The sequence below is a fragment of the Aristolochia californica genome, unplaced genomic scaffold (genome assembly GCF_029961685.1).
Source record: "Aristolochia californica isolate CCGP_79_NKW_82.1479 unplaced genomic scaffold, dmAriCali1.0.hap1 SCAF_5, whole genome shotgun sequence".
NCBI classification, from domain to species: Eukaryota; Viridiplantae; Streptophyta; class Magnoliopsida; order Piperales; family Aristolochiaceae; genus Aristolochia; species Aristolochia californica.
Genome location: NW_027182214.1, coordinates 37,116,188 through 37,135,253, shown reverse-complemented (window position 1 = coordinate 37,135,253; position 19,066 = coordinate 37,116,188).

The following is a 19,066-nucleotide window of genomic DNA, read 5'->3' as shown; positions in this document are numbered from 1 at the left end:
ACTACTTTTCTTTTGTAGTCATTGGGTTTCACAGAGGTTTGCCAACATGTCTTGTACAAACCTGTGTCTTCTTCCAAGAGTATCAAAACTTAGGAAAGAGTCCATGGTTAAAGCTAGAAACTCTGGGTTATTTTGCCAATATTTTGTAATGTAGTCTTTTTCGACAACAGTCACAAAAGGTTCTGACAATTTTGAATAAAAATGGGCAGATAAGGTTCCTGATCATCTTTTTGTATTTTATAGAAGTAGCTTGCAAATTCGTAATAATACTTCTCATAAAAACAAATGTTACAAATTTGTAACTTGTTTAATTTTTGAAGAGTTTCTAAACATTTTCGTTGTTTAGTACTCTCATTGTGAGCTTCTAGGGTTGGATGTATTCCTAGAAATTCTTTTGATATCTTAGCCACTAATCCTTTTAAGATAGAAGCTATAGATGAGGATGTAGCTGTTTTTTGGTTTTTCGAAAGGTTATCCCACCAATGAGCTACGTTATCCTATAAATCATGGGTAAAGAAATTAAATGCCGAGTCTTTATCCCAAGATTTGTGCATATTGGCAGTATTACTCATGCTTCTTTCTCATTCTTTGAGGACTTTTTCTCCATCCTTGGGGCAATCCAAAGTGAGATAAAATCCAAAAGGTTTGATGCTATCTATGGATTGGTGTCCCTTGATAGCATGTGATGGATCGATATTTGTGTATTTTGTTGAATACCTTTGTCCTCCCAAATATATTTTGGAGTGGGAGAAACTTTCTCTTTCTCGAGAGTTATCTGTTGTGCGGTCTCGGAAGTTGTCTTCCATGTGGGTATCTCGTACCCTTGAAGTTTCTGCTTCATGTTGGCTAGTATTGCTACCTTGAAGCATTCTAAATCTTTTTCAATATCATCTGCCTTTTTGTCTTTAGTAGAGTAGTTTTTTTTCTTGGTATTTTCTATTGCAACTTCGTTAAAGTCCCATGCCTTTGGTTTACTGTCTTGTTGCTCCTTTTGTTTACTAGAGGAAGGTTTTTCCTCTTGAACATAATATATCGGTTGGCGACCGAAAGTACTATATCCTGCGTAAACTTCATCATTAGTAGAGGATGATGTTTTTGAAGCGATCCTAAAAGCTGATGGTTCTGGTTCTTTCTTTCTTGTGCTATGCAAGGTGCAATATACACTAGTTTTTTAAGCCATCCTGTGATGTGGGGAAGGCCTTAGGGTAGTAGAGTTTCCATTTCTGTTAAATAGAAAAACTCATTCATATTTATAGAGCTATTTCTTGAAGCTTTCTTTGAAGTCTCCTAATTATACACTGTAGTGTGTGTGCTCTAATGTTTATTCTTATCTATTTAGTTTGAAATTCGATATAAGCTATTATAGTTTCATTTGCTGGTCTAAGATTATCTCTGTAGTGCAGAGCGCGAACTCTTGCTGTTCGTGCTAGTCTTAAACGATCTAAAAGGTGTTCTCAATAGATCATTTTATAAAGCTAAGATTTCTAGCTTTCGTTTAATTTGTTTGATCTTGTGTCTTATTTTATCAATGCGATCATTCTATCTTTCCCATAAATAATGGTACATTACCATTGATGGGATTGTGTCATCTTCAGGTTGAAGAGTCTCTTTGTAGTAAAGTGAAGGCAAAGCTTTCTCTTCATAATTCTAAACGATTTAAAAGTTTCCACTTATAGATCATTCTGGAGTCTAGGATGTAAAAGGGGTTTTATATCTTGATGGACTTGAAGAACCTAAATGTTCTTTTAATGCTAAGACTTCGGTTAGAAGTTCTTGCATTTTGTCTTTGTTTAGATTGTCTAAACTTTGTTTTAGTTCTGTTAATTCTTTAAAGAAAACTAAACTATTTCCATGGTCAATCTTTTCTAGAATGTTTTCTAGGATAGTTTGATATTTTATTATTTCTCTATGTTTATGTTTATCATCGAGAAAATTTACCTTTTGTTGTAGACTATCGACAACGTTTTCTAACCTAGTAAGGGTCTTTCCATAAGACTCTAAGGTTTGGTTGGTGCAGGTGACTATGTCACTGTTTCCTATTGATGGGCCTAAGGCTTTATATGGGCTATTTGCCATCATTGATGTGAAATGGAACATAGGCATTGGGCCTTGGGTTTCCTATTCCTTTGAAATGGGAACTGGTTGAGGCTCTATTGGTAGAGGTAGAGGGCCTATCCTGTTTGAGGAAAAAGCTTGATCTAGCATAATCGCACCTGGATTTTAGTCACTCGACCTGCCAACACCAATATTGTGGGCTCCAAATGGGTGTTTCTGACCAAATATCTACTTAATGGATTCGTTGAGAGTCAAAGCACGCCTTGTTGCTAAGGGCTACACTCAAATACTTGGTCTTGACTACACTGACACCTTTAGTCCTATTGTAAAGATTATCACTATCCGAATTGTGCTTTTTATTACTATGACCAACAAATGGCATTTTTACCAACTTAGAAGTCAAGAATGAGTTCCTCAACGGTACTCTCAATGGAAATGTTTATATCAAATATCTTCTCCTTATTGTTGCCAAACCATTAATCTCGGAGATAGAATGTTTTCTATCTTCCCAATCTTCTTTGGCTTCTGCCTCTGCGTCGGCACAAATGGAGAATGGCCTCGGCGTTAAACATATTAGAGGTTGGGTATCAATGGATCGGGTTCAGGTCAAGTTCGCATAATAAACAGGTTTACACCTTAGACCTAAAATCGACCCACGACTTAGCCTACTCAACTCAATATAGGGAAGCAGTAGGTAGATACACGGGCTAAGTCATAATGCCATGATTATAACATTTCACATTTTATTTACATGGATTTTTGTGAAAAGTTTAGTTGCATATTGTAGACATGAAAATTTATTTATTAAAGTTAGAAGCTCGATCAATTGTCTAGATATGGACGTTGATCAACGGTCAAGTTTGAAAGAACCTGATTATAAGTTGATTGACGGTAGAAGTCAAACCGAGATTAGACAATCGATGATAAAGTCGAATTTATTAGCATGGACCACAATTAATATAAAATCAAAGGGGAGAATACTATCTAAGTGCCACCTAAGTGCCACATAAGCAATAGATTTGGCATACGAGTGACACATGGCATTGCAAGAAAATGTCACCCAAGTAAGAGAAATGTCACATGGGCGACATGTGTTATCGTAGGAAGTCTCCACCTTAAAGCAAAGGGATAAGGTGAGGAGTCACATCCTCATAAAATGAAGAACGAGGTTTGCCATGTAGTTTTCTCTCCTTATATGTGTACAAGGAGGAAGGAGAAGATAGGCACCCCTAGGCTTTAGGGGAGAACTTAGAGAGACCTTTGGAGGGAGAACCTTTGGAAGAACTCGAGAAATTGTTGGGGATTTCTCCATATTTCAAGCACATTGAAATTCTACTTGTGTGAAAGAAAAAGCTGAGTCATGCTCTTGATGCCCTAAACATCCAATTTGTCTAAAGCTCTATTGGATTCGTTGCAATAAGCAATCTTCTTTGTCGTTATTTTGTGGCTATCCTTGAAGCTGCTACATGTAATATGAGGTAAAAATTTCCCCTCAAACATTTAGTGGAGGCTAGCTATAAATTGAGGTTAGTTGACTAAAGAAGTTCCTATTTGTTTGTTGAATTAAACATGGTTGGAATAAAATTTGTGTGTGGATTGAATTAGAAGATTAAATTGGAGATCGAACCTTAGATCACCTAAAATTTTGCATTTCTTTGTTGTCGCCATACTTACAGTCGCGTCGTTTCTCAAACCAAATTCTTTGTACATTGACACACATATATAACTACCTAAATTGCCTTGTTGTTGAATTCATTCAATCAACTTTATTTTTTTTATACAATATGCCTATGAAAATAAAATTCTGACTTTTGTTTGTTTGCTTTCAAATGATTCATACTTGATAGAGAGCTACCTAAGTAGTTGCATCCAAAACTCCACATCATTTTTTTTTGTAAATAGTGGTTCTACTTTGATCGTATAAACTCATATTAAATAACTTATAAACTTACACAATTAACCATTCTTACATGATCTCTTTTGTATACAAAAGAGAGGATATAATTTTGAATTTCTATAAAAAAAGAAAACTGATTTTACTTTTTTTTTTTTTTGCTTATTTTTATGTAGAATGGACAACTTCATTCCCAATAACTCTACATAAAATGATATTTAGAATTTAAATTGAAATACTTAGAAATTTTAAAATCTTTTTAAAAATAAAAAAATGTCAAGCAAATTGAAATTGTCTTCATACCTTTTTTTATTGGGATGATCATTATGGCCTAATTGAAGTAAAAAAATTGTTTGATGGTTTATCTGTAAGAATATGGTTATCACCATATTCAAATTTTTATTGACTTGGCATTAGAAAACACAAAACAACCACCTGTATTCATTTGATAACCAATATAGGTAGGCAAGTAAGGATTTTTGTTCTATATCCAAACAAGATAAATAGGTAAAATTACAAGCCTTGAGATGAAATTTGTCAAATGATTTGTATGATTCTTTGACACTTTTTTCTGAACAATCCTCATCACAGTCAAAATGGCTATACATTATAAATGTTAAATAATAAGAAATGAAATAGGTGACATGAAAGAAGAAAACGAGTGCTAAATGTTAAATTGCAGACTACCTTTTTATATATGAAAATAAATTTAATAGAGTCAATGCATGTCCATCTTCTTCTAATGGTAACTTTTATGCAATGTCTGTAGATTAAACTTACTTGAATTTGATATGCGTCAAGAGTTTTTAATAACTTCCCAGTTGTCATTCTTTAGGTGCTCTCTATCAGTTTTTCAAAGAAAAGGAAATGCTAGAGAAGCAGTAAAATAGTTAGCAAAAAAACTAAAGGAATTTCAAAATTGTAGTTCCCGTAGAAAATTGCATGGTATAGTACTACACCCCTTTCACTTCAAGTATGAGCAACAAAATCAGTTGAATCAGCATCATTGCTTTCAAAGGCTAATTGGAGATTCACACTTCTTAACAGTAGGTTAGCAGTAAGTATTTGTAGCTTCAATCTTTTCAATAAATTGCAATCAACACAAGCAACATACTCTGCTTTCCCCAAAGAGGGAAATCACCACAAAAAATCTCCAATCTCCTTGTTACTAACCACTGCGCCAAAAGATCGACCTATTAGTGAATGCGCAACTTGCATATTAAAGACATGCCCATTCCAACACTCCCCCGCACGGGGAACACCCGTGTACAAATGCAAATGCACAATCCCACCTATACGGGGACGGCCAAAGACAAAGTCCCACCTATGCGGGGACGGAACAACGAGGGAGCGGGACTTGAACTCGAGACCAACCTGCTCTGATACCATGTTACTAACCATTGCGCCAAAAGAGTGACCTATTAGCGAATGCGCAAGTTGCATATTAAAGATAGGCCCATTCCAACACTCATCATCTTAATGACCCATAAGAAGGAAAAGCAACCGAAACACAATAATTTTTGCCCTCCCCCCACCAAATACAATCCCCCGCATCACATCCATAATTTTGGACGCATTCTCTGGCATCAAGGGAAGACGATGAAGAAGGACGCATTCACCATGCATCAAAACCATAAACCTCGCAAGCACAAGAAAATTAGAAAAAGAGAAGACATAAAACTACTAATCTCTGAATACATTAGGAAAACAAAAAACCAAGGATGAAGAAGGTAGCTCCTTTGTGTTGAAGGAGATAATTTAATGCTAACTCAATTGAGACTACGCCAACGGATAATCCCAAATGCTAATCCCCAATCAAAACAAACAAGATTACTGCCCACCTGCATGTTCCTTGAAAAATAAAAATTAACCAAAAATTTGAAAAAAAGAAATAAGTAGAGACCCGAAAGAAAGAGAAAAAGAGAAGAGATACCTTGCATGTCCCTCTATCATTTAGGAAACTGAGACTTTTGATGCTTTCGTAACCAAGGCCATCATCGATGTGGTTCTTGGGTTCATTCAAAGAGTGGAGCGAAAGGATGATCACTTTGAATTAAAAAATAAACGTTTTACAAACTCTTTACAAAATTCAGAAAATAAACACGATAGCATTGTCAATGTCGTAATACATATAGTCGCAACATGTTGTTGTTGTTTAAATCAGAAAAATCAAAGTTAAAGCTCTCCGAAGAAGGAGAGAACCATCTTATATCTGCTGAAAGCTCTCCAGAGAAGAGGGAGACGTAGCCTCCAACAAAGAAAAATCAGGCACAAGAGTAAAGTTAGAGAGAAGCAAAGACTTGTAGAAGGACAGCAGTATGGAATGTACATAGCAGCAGTAAAAAGAATCATCCGTTGGAACGTTCCATTAAAAGAATCTAACCTGTGAAGCAATCTAGATTTGATGATTTTTCACGTCAGGAATTATTAGATCTTGAGAAGATTGCTGAACTAAATTAAATGCAGCCGCTTGTGCTTGTGTTGTTTAGCTTCATCGATCTTTCTAATTCTTAAGGCTACTGCTAGATTAAACCTTTAGCGCTTGTCTTGGGTTGTTTAGTAGTTAGGATTAACTGGATCTCTTGTTTTTTAATTAACTACGAAATGAGAGATAGGAAGATAGTTCCAACGGTGAATACTCAAGTGCGAATTGATATATGCTTGCATCGATGATCAATTGTGAAATTCCGATGGTGGATGTTGACTTAGACCAAGGTTTGTTCTTTTGATTGATTTCAATTCTTTAAATTTGAATTGTTTCTAAGTTGTTTTAGTTGTTTTTCTTAAAAGTGTTTTCGTTATACTCAAACCCCTCCCATCCTTGTTCATGGAGCATAAAAGTAGACTAATCACTCTTCGTGGGATCGATCCTTACTCGCACTACTACATATATTTTTAAGAGTATAAGTTTTATTTTTGGTTGCCTATGATAGCACACCACTGTGATACCATAATAAAATTTTGTATATTCCAATAATAAGATACAAATCAGATTTACATATTTATAAAGGATTTTATCCCGTTTAAATTCAAATTACAAATCATTAAATCTTAATCACAAAATCCTCTTATCTTAGGATCTATCTTAAGATCTGATCGCATCTTATCTTCAACAGTTTGGTCCTCCACTAAATTAGAAAAATCAAAGTTAAAGCTCTCTGAAAAAGGAGAGAACCTATACTGTATCTGTTGAAAGCTCTCCGAAGAAGAGGGAGATGCAAATGAAGCCTCTAACAAAGAAAAAATAAAAAAAATCAAAGTCCTAGTTAGAGGTCATTCAAGGGTTTGTGATCAACTCCGTTGGAAGAAAATTCTCCAAAGAAAGAGAGAACCCATCCTGTATCTGTTGAAAGGTCTCCGGAGAAGAGGAATATGAATATGAAGCCTCCAACAAAGAAAAACCAGGTACAACTTTATTGATAAGAAAAGAGTATTGAAAAAACTCATGGTTAGAGGTCATTCCAGTGTTTGGTGGCAGAAATCTCTCCAAAGAAGGAGAGAACCCATCTTGTATTTGATGAAAGCTCTCCAGAGAAGAGGAAAATGCATATGAAGCCTCCAACAAAGATAAATCAGACACAAATTTATTGATAGAAAAAAGCACTGATCAAAGTCCTGATTAGACGTCAGTGTCTAGTGGCAGAAAGCTCTCCGAAGAAGGACAGAACCCATCCTGTATCTGTTGAAAGCTCTCCGGAGAAGAGGAAGAGGCATATGAAGCCTTCAACAAAGAAAAACCAAGCACAACTTTATTGATAGGAAAAGAGCACTAATCAATGTCTTGGTTAGAGGTCATTCTAGTGTCTGGTGTCAGAAAGCTCTCCCAAGAAGGATAGAACCCGTCTTGTATCTGTTGAAAGCTCTCCAGAGAAGAGGGAGATGCAGATGAAGCCTCTAACAAAGTGGTCGACTCTGCCGGTGAAGGTTTGTCTAAGGCAAATTATTTAGGAGAGGCATTATGCACAATCGAAGTCCCGGCTGGTGAGGGGTTGTCGGTGAAGTCTTTGGGAGGGAGGTCATGTGCAACTGAAAAAGATCTGGTTGGTAATAAGTCTGCTCTCGTAGGTGGAAAGGTGGAGGCAGGTAGGGAAGTAGAGGTTTGAAGGCGGCCCAACAGAGTAGAGGCATGGACCCTATGGCACTATCGCACTTCGGAACTCATCCCGCTATAATGATGAACGAGACTGTTAATCTTGAATTTGTCGTTGTGCCAAGATTCAAGGTCGCCATTTGGAGCACCGGAGCAGAGAAAGAGAACTTCAATACCACATAAGGTAGAGAGCTGGTTGTAGAGAGACTTGAGGCCCTTGGATCGCCTCTTGAAGGTATCGGGTCTCTTCTTGGGGCAATTGATGAAACTCCGCACAAGCGCCATGTTTGTTTCTTAATCCTCATTGGCTCTTCTCTTCGCCATCACTCTCTCTTCTTCACAAATCCCAAATCCAAAATCCTACTCCAAACTCTTCTGATTCACCTGCCCTTCACTTTTTGATCGCTCTATCTTCCCTTCACACTTTTCCTTTCTCTCAATCAGTCTTCTGTAAAATTGCAATGTAGTGCAGACTGCATATATATATAGCCGATGAGGACGCGTTAAAGGCTTTTGCTGGAGCGTCCCTAACCCAGTCAACGTGGTAACTCATTGTTAGGAATTAGATGCCCTGATTCTAAACTAACGAGAACAATATTAATGATCGCAGAAGAAAGGAAAAGCAAGCACAAGAACAAACAAGATTTATACAGGTTCACCTCAAGGTGTGACTATGTCTTGTCTTCTGCCGCTGCAGTAATACACTATAAAGATGAAATAGTTTACAAGAGAAATCGCACTCACTTACAGGTGTTTTTCTCTAACCTCACTCGGGGGCCGCAACTCAAGATGCTCCTCGAATGATGATAAAACCTAATAGCGACACCCCCAATATAAAAAGAAAATTAGGGCAACCGTGATAAAAGAGTGAAATATCCACAATGCCCTTAATGAAACAATATTCAATATACCTTGGATTTGGCGGGGTCTTCGCCCCCACACCCCCGAGAGGGGGCTCCTTGCCCCCTTCCAACCCCCATGGTGACCTTACCACTAAGGTCGATCCGCGTACTGACTCAATGTAGGGCGTTGATTAGGCTCCACAACTTAACACTCATGTCCCATGGTTCGCTCCAATCGGATAACGCAGGTCCAACATTGGCGACTGAAAATCAGTGGTCCAGCATAGTATCAGCAGGTGTGAAAATGTAATCTAAACTCCTTCCTTTATTTTCTCGTGTTTCACACTGTCAAGTTTTAATGGTATATTATGATGGTTTTCCAACCTAGACTAGGATATAACCCAATCTTTAAGAAAACCGTGTTGGGTTAGAATATTAATATTCCAATATTAATCAAACCCATCTATCAAACTTTTGTTTGAATCTATAGAAGGACCAAAACTAGTCATTGTCCCGGTTTGAAGGCCGGTTTGGTTTTCAAAACTTTTGGTTTACACGGGTATAAGGCGGGAAAGAAATTGCAATAACGGTCAAAGATACAGTGACTATTTCTATAAATCAATTTCTGACCTAACAAGAAGTTCACGTGCTTAGTTTATGATCACGACCACTTTTCTCCATGGCGGTAGCTCTCCCGATGGGTTTGGAGGTCGTGGTGGTGAAGTCGATCTGCCTGGAGCGGGTAAGAATGATCCTGAATGACCTCTGCCTCAAAGGCCAAATCCATGGCGCTTCAATGATTCAAGATTATTGCTTTCAATGATACAAGATTCTTATGGGTTTACTTTTCTCGAAGCCGTCTAAAACTAAACGCAAATTCAAGCTCCCACCGTGGAAATGTTTTCTGAGATGGGTATTTGATCCCAACGACAAAGTTTCTGAGGTTGCTAACAATATTGACACTTGTGATCAGTGGTGGGTCCCGATTTCATTTGGGACATGATTGTAAATACTAGTCTTGTTGAGACCTTTTATGTAATTTTATGTTTGGAGTATTTAACTTCCTGTAACTTAGGTTTACTGCGGAATAATCCAAAAATTTGCTTCCGCTCTGTTTTCCCTCTGGCTGTCGTCGTCTCTCTGAAATCCCCAAATCCCCAACATCTGGTATCAGAGCTGGTAAAACCAGTTCAGCGACGACTGCGGGAGAAAGGTTCCCATTAGGCAACGACGCAGGGAGACTCCCAAATCGATTTTCGGTGTCGGGTGGAGTATCTTCGCCCCGGAGCTAGACGGCGGCATCGTCGTAAACAGTGGCTGCCTCTTTTTCTGCGTCGGGGCTCTGTTCTCCTCTATGTATCGGCCCCAGCGCCGTCGCCGCAAGCTAGCCCCGCCGGCCAGCCGATATACGGAACGCCGTTCCATACACGCCCTCCCGACGGAAACCCTCTCTCTCCTGTCCGGAGCTGTTCCCACAGAGAGAGAGAGCGAGGAGAGTCCGTGGGACTCTCGACAAGCATCAAGACCTTTGCAGACCAAAAAAAAATTTTTGATTCGTGGAGCCGAAGACATTGAAGCCCTGTCGCCAAATACCAGAATTTTTGTTTTGCCGTGCGCTCAAGTTTTTTGAGACTCTTGTTGCTGCGCCGTCACTGTTGACGGCAGAAGGAGGAGAGGAGTTGGTCGTGTGCTCAGTCCGACGACACTGTTCAAGTAATTTTGTTCTAGTAATTTTTTTGTGTGTTCTGAATTTATCAATAAATTGCTGGAATGGAGGGAAATCAAAATCAGGGTACGATGATTAAGCTGTCTTCGTCCAATTTTTCCATTTGGAAGTCCAGAATGGAAGATTTCCTATTCTGTAGGGATGCTTATGAACCGGTAATGGGTGTGAAACCAGTGGATAAAACAGATGCTGCTTGGAATTTATCCAACTGTAAAACTGTAGCCTTGATCAGACAGTGGGTTGATGATTCAGTATTTCATCATGTCTCAACAGAAACCGATGCCAAGAAGTTGTGGGAGAAACTTGAGAGTTTGTATGAGTGCAAAACAGCCCAAAACAAAGCCTTTTTCATTCGAAAACTTGTGAACATGAAGTATCACGAGGGCTCATCAGTAAGTGAGCATTTGAGTTGGTTCCAGGACTGCGTGAATCGGCTAGCTACTATGAAATTGGCTTTGGATGAAGAACTACAAGCCTTAATTCTTTTGAGCTCCTTACCGGATAGTTGGGAGACTCTTGTAGTGTCATGGAGCAATTCGGCACCCAATGGTACTGTGACTCTTGCCATGGTGAAAGATAGCAAGCTCAATGAGGAGTTGAGGCGTAAAGAGTTGGGCATTACAAACGAGTCAGTTGCTCTTGTTACTGAGAATCGTGGAAGGAGTAGACATAGAAACTTTCACAGACATGACAACAATGATAAGTCGAAAGGGAGATCAAAATCTCGCAAGGGCATTGTTTGCTACTATTGCCAAAAACTGGGACACATGAAGTTTGAGTGCAAAAAGCTGAAGGCAAAGACTAAGAGGGATCAGTCTAGGCCCAGATCTGATGAGAATGAGAAGGAAAGCACCGCTACCGCTGCCGCTGCATATGACGGTGAAGCAATCATTGCTTGTGATGCCGGTTTTGTCAATTTCACAAGTCAAGACTCCACTTGGGTGATAGACTCAGCAGCTTCATTTCATGTCACTTCTAGAAGTGACTTGTTCACTTCCTACATGCAAGGTGATTTTGGCAAGGTAAGAAAGGGGAATGATGGGGTATGCTACATCTCCGACATTGGAGATGTGTGTGTGGAGACCAGTGTGGGGGTGCATGTTACTTCTCAAGAATGTTCGGCATGTGCCGGATATGAGGCTTCATTTGATTTCTGTTGGTGCTCTTGATGATGAAGGGTACCGTAGTCATTTTGGTGATGGGAAGTGGAAGTTGTCCAAAGGTTCTCTTGTTGTTGCCCGGGGTGAGAAATCAAACTCGCTTTATACAACGCGGGTTAAATTATTTGGCGAGGTGAATGCAATTGAAGGTAACTCAACCAATTTGTGGCATTTGCGGCTAGGTCACATGAGTGAGAAAGGGCTTCAAATTCTGGCTAGAAAGGATTGTGTGCCGAGTGATGGTACATCTCTGACATCATGTATGCATTGTTTGGCGGGTAAGCAACATCGAATTGCTTTCAAGAGAAGTCTTGCCACTAAGAAGTCGAATGTCTTGGATTTGGTTCATTCCGATCTTTGTTCCATGGGTGATAGCACACTTGGAGGAGCTCTTTACTTTGTCACTTTCATGGATGATCATTCTAGAAAGCTATGGGCTTATGCCTTGAAGACAAAGAATCAAGTTTTGGAAGTGTTCAAACAGTTCCTTGCTGCAGTTGAAAGAGAAACAGGTCGGAAATTGAAATGCATTCGATCAGACAATGGTGGTGAGTACCGCGGGCCATTTGAAACTTCTGCAAGGTTAATGGAATCAAGCTTGAAAGAACGGTGCCAAAAACCCCGCAACAGAATGGAGTAACCGAGAGAATGAATCGCACAATTTGTGAGAGAATACGGTGTATGCTCTCTCATTCGAAGCTTTCAAAATCTTTTTGGGGTGAAGCGATGAACACCATTGTTCATTGATTATTCTCTCACCTTCTCATGCATTAGATGGTGATGTTCCCGAGCGGGTTTGGACCGGAAAAGATGTCTTATGGACACTTGCGGGTATTTGGTTGTCGAGTATTTGTGCACATTCCTAGAGATGAAAGAGCCAAGCTTGATAGCAAGACAAAGAAGTGTATTTTCTTGGGTTAAAAAACCGGTGAATTTGGTTATAGATTGTGGGATCCGATTGAGAAGAAGGTGTTAAGGATTCGGGATGTAGTTTTCTTTGAAGAAGAAACTATTGAGAATTTGGAAAATCCTGAAAATGTGAAAACCTCTTCTAGTCACTTTGTTGATCTTACACCCATCTCGAGTAAGCAAGAAGTTGAAAGCAACCAGAATACCGAAATTGAAGATCAAGGCGAGCAATCAGAAAATCAAAGTCCACCTTTACAAGAGTTGAGAAGATCAAATCGTGAATGAAGGCCTACTTCAAGTTACTCTCCACATGAGTATGTTTTGCTCACTGACGGTGGTGAACCTGAAAGCTTTGAAGAAGCTATGTGTCATGAGCAAAAGGGTGAGTGGTTTGAAGCTATGCAAGATGAGATGAATTCCTTGCATAAAAATCGCACCTTTGAGTTAGTTGAATTGCCTAAGGTAAGAAGGTACTCAGGAACAAGTGGGGTTTCGTTTGAAATTAGATGGCACAGAATTAAAGTCGAGGTACAAGGCTCGGTTAGTTGTAAAGGGATTTGATCAAAAGAAGGGGATTGATTTTGAGGAGATATTCTCGCCCGTGGTCAAGATGTCCTCTATTCGGGTTATACTTGGTTTGGCCGCTAGTTTGAATCTGGAGATTGAGCAGCTTGATGTGAAAACCGCTTTTCTCCATGGTGATTTGGAGGAGGAGCTCTATATGGAGCAACCCGAGGGATTTGCTGAAAATGGCAAAGAGAACTTGGTGTGCAGATTGAGGAGGAGCCTTTATGGTTTGAAACAAGCACCGCGAAACTGGTACAAAAGATTTGAATCCTTTTTGTGTGACAACAATTTCAGCAAGACCACTTTCGACAATTGTGTCTTCATGAAAAGGTACTCTAGTGGAAATTTCATTATTCTTTTACTCTATGTCGATGACATGTTGGTTGTCGGTAATGATACAAAGGAGATAGGAGCTTTGAAAGAAAAGAAGAGAAGAAGAAGAACGTGGAAGAAGAGAGTTTGGATTAAGGGAGAAGAGGATTGCGTCAAAAAGAAAAATGAGGGCTGGATGAATTTGTGGAAAGAGAGGAGAGTGCTTCAATGCCCTACCTCTTAACCAATGCCTTTATTTATAGTTTTACAATACCCTTAGGGCTACAACTTGATAAAACAAAAGACATAAAAGGAACACATATTTACACTTCTATGTCATCTTTATGGAAAGTACCATATTTTACACATATGCCACTCCTTCGACGTGTGGGCTTCTTGTCTTGAGCTCGTGGGCTTGAGCCCATCTTCCAACACTCCCCCTCAAGCTGGAGGAGAAAAGACATCATAAATACCCAGCTTGCCACATATAAATGATAGGATTTTAGATGTAACGGGTTTAGTGAGAATATCAGCTACTTGCTCTTGAGATGACACATGTTTGAGAGAGATTATTCCTGCTTGAAACTTCTCCCGTATAAAATGACAATCCACCTCAATATGTTTAGTTCTTTCATGAAAAACTGGATTTGAAGTGATATGAATAGCTGCTTGATTATCACAATGCAGATTCATGGACCCCTTTTTATAAAAACCTAGTTCGGTAAGAAGGGTCCTAATCCATAAAAGTTCACTAACGGTATGGGCCATAGCTCTGTATTCTGCTTCGGCGCTAGATCTTGCAACCACATTTTGCTTCTTACTTTTCCATGTAACCAAGTTTCCCCCAACCAGAGTACAATATCCTGATGTAGATTTTCTATCATCAGGAGATCCAGCCCAATCTGCATCTGAGAAGCCTTCTATATTGAAGTGCCCATGTTTTTTATATAGCAATCCTCTTCCTGGAGATCCTTTTAGATACGTAATATTCTCTCTAAAGCCTGCCAGTGGGTAATTTGTGGTTTGTGCATGAATTGACTCACAACACTTACAACATATGATATGTCTGGCCTAATTACCATGAGATAAATCAGTTTTCCCACGAGTCTTTGATATTTGCCAATATCAATATCTTCTTCATTTGTGGCACATAATTTTACATTTGTATCCATAGGTGTGTCAACTGGTCTACAACCCTTCATTCCTGTTTCTTCAAGGAGATCCAAGACATATTTCCTTTGAGACAATATTATCCCATGTTTGGATTGAAGAACTTCTATACCCAAAAAATATTTAAGCATACCAAGGTCTTTAGTCTTGAATTCCTGACATATCATCTGTTTCACCTCTTGTATGCTCAAAGCATCATCACCGGTGAAGATAATATCATCCACGTATACGGCCAATGATATTTTCCCTTTGACCGTATCTTTATAATATACGGAATGATCAACTGAGCACCGATGAAAACCAAACCGTAAGAGTGTTTGACTAAATTTATCAAACCAAGCCCGAGGGGACTGCTTGAGCCCATATAAAGACTTTTTTAATCGGCATACTGACTCCTCCTCAACCACATAACCAAGTGGTTGAACCATATAAATTTCCTCACTGATATCACCATTTAAAAAAACATTTTTAACATCCAACTGATAGACAGGCCATGAGGAGTTAGCAGCAATAGATAAGATGATGCGTACCGAATTCAATTTTGCAACAGGAGAGAAGGTCTCCTCATAATCTATCCCATAGCACTGCGTATAGCCCTTAGCAAACAGTCTAGCTTTAAGACGAGCAACCGATCCATCCGGATTATGTTTCACCAAAAAAACCCATCGACAACCAACAGGTCTTTTACCTTTCGGGAGTGATGTTAAGTACCAGGTTTGGTTTTCATATAAGGCGTGCATTTCTTCATCCATAGCCGCCTTCCATCCTGGATGTCTCAGAGCCTCCTGATACGACTGTGGAACGGAAGTAGAAGAAAGGGACACAAGAAACTGAAAACACTCGGAAGACAAGCGATGGTGAGACATAAAATTTGAGATAGGATGCGAAGTAGTACAGGAGCGACGTTCTTTTCTTAAAGCAATAGGCCGAGTATCAAATTCAGGCCCATACATAGGAGGAGAAGGACTTACCTCAGGTGGATCTGACAACTCCACAGGTGAAGGTACGGCCGGTGCATCAGGGGATGGATCCACTTCAAGATTGAACGGCACAAGAGGACAAGGAGTAGTAGAAGGACAAGTCCTTCTTGGAGGAGCATCATGGGAGGAGTAGAAGGGAGTGTCCTTAAAGAAAGTCACATCCCTAGAGATAAACATCCTCCGAAGGGTAGGATTATAACAGACATAACCTTTCTGGGTGTGAGAGTATCCCAAAAAAATGCACTTCATAGACCGAGGATCAAGTTTATTTTTATGTGGAGATGTAACATGAACAAAACACGTACATCCAAACACTTTCAAAGGAAGAGAAAAAGGATCTTCACCATTAAATAACACAGAGTAAGGAGTTTTATGATGAAGGACTGATGAAGGTAACCTATTAATGAGAAAGCATGTTGTAAGTATAGCATGAGGCCAATAGATATAGGGTACCTTCATGGAGTAGAGGAGGCCCCGAGCAACTTCAAAAAGATGACGATTCTTCCTTTCAGCAACACCATTTTGTTGAGGAGTATAGGCACATGATGTTTGATGAATAAGCCCATTACTCTCACAAAATGATTTGAAGTCATGAGACATGTATTCCTTAGCATTATCAGATCTAAGGGTTTAAATTTTCTTCCCAAATTGTGTCAAGACCATAGCATGAAAATTTTTAAACAAAGGAAGAATTTCGGAACGCTCTTTAAATAGAAATAACCAAGTCACTCGAGTAAAATCATCAACAAAAATGACAAAATATTTAACTTGGGAAATATTTGAGACACATAAAGGGCCCCATACATCAGAATGTATTAGCTCAAATGGAGCAGTACTTGTAGTTGTAAGACGAGGAGAATATGTACTCCTGACATGTTTACTTAATTGACAAACCTCACAACTGATATTAGAAAGTCCTTTTAAAGATGGAACCAAAGAACGAAGCGAAGGGGTAGATGGATGACCAAGTCGGTTGTGCCAAAGTTGGGCCTTAGATGTAGTGGACGATAATGCAGCTAATGGTGGAAGAGTGAAGTAGTACAAACCCCCCTTTTCATGGCCGCCACCAATCACCCGCTTCGTAGTGAGATCCTGAAAGACACAAGAAGACGGTGAGAAGGTGATAGAGCAATTTAATTGTTTGGTCAATTGGCTAACTGAGAGCAAATTTAAAGGAAATTGAGGAACAAACAAAACATCTTGAAAGGGAATAGATGAAGTAAGAGAGGAGGAACCTTTGCCAAGGACCTTGGTTTGGGTACCATCAGCAATAGTAACGAATTTATGAGGATAATAAGGAGATAAGGACTGCAACAAGTGTTTGTTACCTGATAGATGTTCGGAGGCCCCGGAGTCGATGATCCAAGAGGAAGAGGAAGAGGAAGAAGAGGAAGAAAGCATACCTAAGGCAATAGTTGTGGCAGCAGTAGATGATAAGGGAATAGATGATTCCATGAAGGACTTCATTTTCTGAAATGCAGCATAGTCCTCAGCCGTAAGAGTCACATTTTCGGATGATGATTTAGCCTTATCTTCATTTTTCTCAACGTTAACTGAGACTGGGTTAGCTGTGGCCCAATCAGGCTTGCCATGAAGTTTCCAGCATGATGCCACAAGGTGGTTCTGAAGGCCACAATAAGTGCAAAGTTGAGGCTCAGTATGAAAAGAATTCTGACCCATTCTACCACATCTATTTTCAGCCCCTCTCATAGTTCGACCCCCTCTCATATTTCTGCCTCGTCCTCGGGATGAGGAAGATGTTCCCCGATTGCCAGAGAACATCACCGATGCAGCATCAATAGGAGAAAGAGGGGATGGATCCGGTATCCTAAGTAATGTAGCACTAATATCATCGAAGGATGGAAAAGCAGAAGAACTTAGAAGTTGAGTTTTGGCCACCTCAAGGTATGGTTTAATATTCGATAAGCAAATGGCTGCTGCCAAAGCTTCTCTTTGTCGTTCTTGAACGGCAATATCAATGGAATATGGCCGAGCTAGTTTCCATTTTTGAAGAAGACCGCAAAACCGTGCCAAAAAATCATGAATATTATCTCCATGTTTCGTATGCAGCATGTTTTGTAAGACATCATATATTTTTTGTAATGAAGCAGTGCTTGAGTAAAGCTTGGCACAAGTGTCCCATATGTTATTGGCGGTTTCCAAGTGGACCACATTGTTGGCCACCTGCTCTTCCATGCTATTAATGAGCCAACTTATCACCATGTTATCATCTTTAACCCACTTGTGGTAGGACGCATCTTCATCATCAATCGGAGGAGGAAAGTTAACAACGTGGCTCAAGAGGTCACGAGTAATAAGAACCCTCCGAACTGATTGTGACCAGTTCATGTAATTGGAGAGACCTCTAAGTGGAATTGTAGTAATACGGAGTATATCACTCTTATTACTATTGTATCCAATCTCCATGATGAGGCAAGTAAAATATGGAGGTCAAGGGAAAATGCCTTCTTCAAAGAACAATTACTCTATGTAATTTGAAGAACCCGTAGACCAAATCAATCACCAACAAAAGAGAACAAGAACCAATTTCTTTCACAAGGGCAAACACCAAATTATCAACGAATTTGTGCCTTTAGAAAGTGATAATAACATCCAGCTATCACTCAACTTCTCTTGTATTCATAAGAACAAAGAGAAGAAAGTAGATGCAACCGATTAGGCCTTAATCCAAACTCCAACACAAACGAGCAATAGACAAAAATTTAGAGAAGATTTAACGACAAACCAAGACACTTAGAAGAGATTTATCTTCAGCTCATGGGAGACTTCAACGTAAGAAAAAATTCAATTGTTGAAGTTAAAAAAAAAATGGAACTACAAAGGGTAAATGGCTGTTGGCATTTCATCAAACATGTAATGGGCATCCAACAACACAACACAAACCCATGAGCAACCTAAAGTAGGAGAAGATACAACAACATGTGCTAGAATTCTACCTCAAATGAGATGGATCCAAATTACATAAAGGTAATTGAATTTCACCCATCAATCTTAATAAGATGCAAACAACAAATGATCTTGATCACTCTTGTAATTGATTTACAAGGAGTCAAGATTATAACATCAATTTAGTCATAGAAATAAATCTTTACAACATATAAAGATTTATCTTGACTTGATGTAACTCAAAATTCAAGAAGTAAAGAAAAACAGTAAAAAGGAGTATGTAAATAAGAAAAGGAAACAAAAAAAAACGTAAATAAGAAGATGATGAACTTATCTCTTTATGACTGAACTCCTTTTACAACTTCTTGAACAGATTTCATAATAGCTCCATAAAGAGATCCTAAACTCCTTACTTCGATACCATGATGAAACCAGTGCGCTAAAAGGCTCGAAC